Source organism: Cricetulus griseus, chromosome 3, assembly GCF_003668045.3.
Source record: "Cricetulus griseus strain 17A/GY chromosome 3, alternate assembly CriGri-PICRH-1.0, whole genome shotgun sequence".
NCBI classification, from domain to species: domain Eukaryota; kingdom Metazoa; phylum Chordata; class Mammalia; order Rodentia; family Cricetidae; genus Cricetulus; species Cricetulus griseus.
In genome coordinates, this window is record NC_048596.1 from 149459436 (window position 1) to 149465390 (window position 5955).

Here is a 5955-nt window from a genome sequence, read left to right on the forward strand (position 1 = left end):
CCAAGACCAGAAAACCAGGTCTTTGTGCTTTATTTTTAAAAACTCCTAGCCTGGTCTATGTAACCTTCCATCGAAAGAGATCCAGGAACCTGGTTGTTCTCTCTTCCCTAAAGCAAAACAACTGATCTGCAAATTGTTCACACACTGGTAGTGCAGTAATTCCACCATAACCATTCATGGTGTACACCAGAAGCCATTTACCCTTCAGCCTTGCTATCAAGGCCTTCTGCTCCAACAGTTATTCCAATTAGTCTAAATCTATCCTTAAAACACATTCCCCTTACTAGAAATTGGTTTAGAAATGTAACTTAACACAGTTCTGTCCAGCAACATAGAAGAAGTTCCCTAAGGTTTGAGGGACAGGCTTCATTACTGATGAAAAGAGACGATGAAGGGATGTTCCTTCCTCTCTTTGGACATTGTAATGTCTGTGTGCAATGCTTGGAATCATCCTGGGTGGTGATTTCAACAAAGACAAAACCAACAAAGCCTCCACTGGTGGACAGTAAAGAATTAGAAGAAGTGTGGGTACTGGAATCCTGAATCAATCAACTCTAAAGTCACCTTGGGTCAGGATGCTTCCAAGTAGAAGTTTGATTTTACTTATGTCTCTGTGTATATATGAATAAGAGAATGTAAGTGCTCTCAGAGGACAGAAGAAGGCACTGAAGTAACTGGCAGTTTGGGAGCTGTCTGATGTAGGTGCTGTGAAGCAAACTCCAGTCTCTGGCAAAGCCATCACTCCAGCCATATTTTTTTTTAACTTTCAGATTGGGTAGATGTCTTCGTTATTTTTCTCATTCTGTTGCTGTGAAATATTGTGGGACAAATGTGACTTAAGGAAGCAAGGGTTTATTTTGGCTCATCATCCATTATAGCAGGGAAGACATAGCTTCAGGAAAATGAAGCAGTTGATCACATAGCATATGTAGTGGAGAAGAAACAAGTGACAAGTGCAGGTCCTTAACTTGCTTTCATCCTGTTATTCAGCCTATGACCTCAATTGGAGTGGTACTATTCACATTTAGATTTGGTCTTACCTTAATTTATTCAATCTAGAAACTCCATCACAAATATGTCTAGAGGCTTTTCTGCTAGGTGATTCTAGATCCTGTCAAGTTGATAATCAATACTAACCATCACAATGGATCAGTATTTTCTGTTTTGTGCATCCCAACATGTGTCTTGGAAGACATTTGCACAGGCTTTTCCATTACCCCTGTAATGGAGCTGCCATGTTCAATTTCCTCATTTTAAAACTCACCTGTGTATACCATGTTTCTTTTTGGTAGTTGCCTGTGGTAGATCATCTAGCTAACACTTAAGAATCATCAGTAACTTGTAAAAGATTCATCAAGTTCCTAACTAGAGATGTGGGGGAATTAAGTCCTAGAAATGAAGCAACAAACAGTATAAAGATGTATACTGTGATCAAACAATTCCAAATGGAGGGTTTCATTAATAATGTTTGTAAGATTTTCCCAGCACCAGCACAATAGGCAAACAATCTCATAGCGCTGTGGCAATGACTCAGAAGGCCCAGTACTCCTAGGTCAGCATGAGGACCTAAGGTCAGATCCTGAGAACCCTTGTAATGTAACACACATCTGTAATCCCAGCTCAGCTAGCTTTGGTAAAATGTAAGGTGGAGACAGGAGAATCCCTGGAAGCTCATTTGTCAGGTAGCCTGATGGAAACATCAACAAAGAAGAAGAGATTGCTTCAAACTAAAAAGAACCAATACCTGAGGTTGTTTTCTGACCTCCACATTCAAAACTGAGTATGTCAGTCTTCAGATTGACCATCAAGTGTTTCAAACAAAAATGCCTTGTAAAGACCAGGGACTCATATTCAACTTGTAAAACCATAATAATGAATCAGTGGTTTCAGAGGATAACTGTGTGGACAGAGAAGAGAAATTATTTAGTAAGACTTAACAAAATAGTCATCATTCTGTGCCAGTAGCACAAAGTACCAATGGGATATAAACTGCACTGGGAGAAATATCCTTCAACTGCTTAATTAGTTAATGTGAGCACTATCTGTTCATTATATCTGAGGAGAAAAGCTTGACCTATACACTATTTCACCTCTTGTACAGAAGACCCAATACTTCACTGAATGAGTAATTCAGATCCATTGCCTTTCCCGAGAAGTTTAGCAACACTTGTGGGCCCTTGTTGTCTCCAATTTTTCTCCTGCCAGTTGATCTTCAACCCACTTGAGTAAACCTTCTGATGCTATTACTTCCTGGAAAATGGTTCGTGCTAAGGACAACAATGGCCTCCATCTTGCTGGATGTATTCTTATTTTACAGGACCTCTCAACAGTAGGAGCATTGTCTAATTTACCTTCTTAAATGTTCTTGGTGTTCTGTCTAGTTCTTTGAATATACTAAGTATTCAAAAATATTTGTAAATGAATGAGTGAAGAATGTAGACACATAATGTCTACAGGATAGGATCAAGGACAGAATTCAAAAGTCTGAATATATATATATATATATGTGTGTGTGTGTGTGTGTGTGTGTGTGTGTGTAGATTAAATTATAATTAGGTAGAGTTTTGGACAATAAGACCAAAGTATATAATTGTTTCATTTTCAGAGGAGCAAAGCAACAACAAAAATGCCTTTTCTTTAACTACCAGTGATGATGATGCCAAGCCTACTTAAGAGTCACCTCTTTTAAAAGTCTTCTCAACACATTTCTTTTCCAAACATCAGATGTACAATGCAACATTTTCATTAAGTCTTTCCACAGACTCCAGCTTTTCCTTCATCACTCCCATCAGGTTCTGAAAGAGTGGCCAAGACCTGAATTAGACAAGAGGGAGTGAGGAAAATAAAATCTGCCTTTCAGAGCTTATTTATCTAGTATGTCAATTGCCTGCTAATTATTTCAGCATAGCAAGTAGCTAAAGTGATGAGTATCCTTTGTAGAAAAGACTCTAACAACTGAGAGCTGAGCCAAGAAGAGCTAGCTGGGATATTCTACTGCTAAAACTAAAGGGAATCCACAAAGTCTATTTAGCTTCCAAATTCACCACTTAGGCAGCAAATCAGATTTTTGTTTCTCTGGTTCTTTTTCCCTCGATAAATTTTATAAGATCCCAGGTTGAGACAAAGGCAGTAGATAACACTGATTCTTGTCATGTCAATCTTTTGAGAAAAATAAATGTTAGCTTATTTAGAACATTTTATGTTTGGCTATCTGTTTTATTTTTCACTGTATGGGAGCATCATTTTAGTATCCAGTGCCCATACATAACTGGGAAAACTATTTACTCAGATCATCCAAAGAAAGGGCTTCTGAATGTCAATGTCATAACTTGTAAAGAGAATGCATTGTTTTTTTATTCCTGTGTATAAAGGGCTAACAAAAAACAACTTGAGTGAGGAAAAGTTGGACTTACAGCTCAAGGGATATAGGCCATCATAGTCCAGGAGAAAGAGCTGGCTGGTCACATGGCGTCAGCTCTTAGGAAGTAGAGAAAGTAGATAGGAATTTCACAGAGCTATAAAACCTTAAAGCCCACCTCCAGTTAACTACTTCCTCCAGTGAGGTTTACTTCCTGAATGTTCCACAACCTTTCCAAACAGCACCACCAACTGGGGACCAAACATTCAAACATATGTCTTAGGGTTTCCACGGCTTTACTAAAACACCATGACCAAAAGCAACTTGAGGAAGAAAGGGTTGATTTCATATTACAGTTGTAAGATCAAGGAAGACATGGCAGGAACTCAAGCTGGGAATCTGGAAGCAGAGGCTGTGGAATAACTCTATTTACTGGATTGTTTCTCATGGATTGCTCAACCTTCTTCTTTTATACCCCAGGACAACCTGCCTAAGAATGGAATTGCTCAAGTAATCTGGAAACTCCCACAAGCCAATCTGCTGGGGTCATATTCTCAGTTGTGCCAACTTGACATAAAACTAGCCAGCACAAGGGGATATTTCACATCAAACTACAAAGGAGGAATTAAATTGGGAGGTCTTCAAAAATGGATCAACATCATTAACTTGGAAAGCGGTGATTGGCTAGAGGAACTGGGACCTGGTTGAAATGCAATATGTTGAATGGACCCAAGAAGAGGTACAGACTAACTGTGACTGGGTGTTTAGAGTTCAGACTGATAAAACAGAAGGGCAGACTTGCCTGGCTGCCTGCCAATGACTTTTTACATCTAGACATGTTTCCTCACATATTGGGATATTATCAAGGTGCTTTCATGTATCCAGCCTAGCCTTTCCCATTCACCTTGACAAGTGTCACTCCCTACAAAGTCAAGAGAGGTAAGCAATCTAATGCTTGGTCCCTCATCACCAGCTCTGTATCCTGATGTCTTTGTAATAACTTTTTTAAAAATATGAAACCTATATGTGGCATTTTGCTTTATTTCCTTAGGGCTTTATTTTCTCCTTTAAGGCCAAGTATGTTCTCAAATATATTTTCACCAATTCTCTAATTTCCTATATTTTGGAAAGCAAACATTGTTATAGCCACATGGTTGCCAAACATGGACAAACTACCACACCTCAAAATAAGGAATCTATCCATGAGTAAACTCTCTTTGGTGATTGTGTGTTTATGGTGACATTTCTAAGCAAGTATCTTAATTTTTCTTTAAAACAGAGAGCTTGGGGAAAGCTGAATCTTGACATTGAATACAGTAGTTATACAGTCCTTTGCTTTGGCATTCCCAAAGAAAGGAGAAAATCCAGGGGTCCCATGATGATGATAGACCACAAATTTAGGAGAAAAGTGAGAGTGATGCAGTGATGACCTGCAAGATGGACATAGTTACTTAGCAAGGACAGGTAAGATGGGGGTGGGCATGAGGGTTAAAAAATAATCCCAGTTGGAGGAATGAAGCAGAGGTCAGTTTGAAAAGGAAGCATTCAAATACTCTACTCCGATAACCATGCAACTCAGATTCTCCAGCAAATGGATTAAAGTCAACTCTAGGAACTTCTACATTAAAGTTATGTATATATATTCACATGTATAAATATATTCTGATCATATCAGGTTCTCCCAATCATTCCCTGTATCTCCTCTACAATTCTATGTCTTTTTCTTTTCTTTTTTATGTTTCTTTCAGCTGTTTTAGATTCCTCTATTGAGAATTGTCTATTTAGTTCTGTACCCCACTTTTTAATTGCATTATTTCTTTTTTCCATTCATTTATTTAGTTCATAAATAAAGTCACGTACAATTATGATACAGAATACAGTATGTTCACAATGGCATGACTAAATTAAACCAATTAACATGTTATATCACACATATTCATCATTTTTGTTTTGAGAACACTTAAAGTATACTATCTCACAACTTTTAAAATATAGCATATTGTTATCAACCATATTTATCATGCTCTCAGTAGACCTCAAGACTTCAGAGAGTCCATGCCTCTTGTCCAACTGCAGTTTTATATCCTTAAACCAATCGTTTCCCCATTGTTAATAGTCCCACATTGAAGCCTAATAGCCACAATTCTGCTCTCTGTTCCCGTAAGTTCATCATTTCTAGGTTACACATAAAATTGAAATTGTGTGAGATTTGTATATATATACTAATTGAAACTCAAATATGTGATGAATCTAAGGTGTTTCAGTGAGTGCTCACCTGTGCATGCAAATTTGATTTCATCTTTTTCTTTTCTTTATAAGGCACTTAGTCCAAATAGAACTGTTTGTGTTTGCATGGATGTGTGGCTGTCCGCCTGAGCATGGGCAGCCAAAGAAAGGCCACATTCCTGAATAAAACTGAATCTCCTTCCCCCGAAGCCACCAATGGTCAAAAATTCTCAGCTATTGCCCTAATGGGACCTTAAGAGTCCCTCCCCTATTTTTGCTAGAACAGTGACTGGCTTGATCTTGAGTAGGTCTTGTGCAGGAAGTGCCAGCTGCTGTGGACTCGTGACTGCAATAGTCCCATCCTGTTCAGA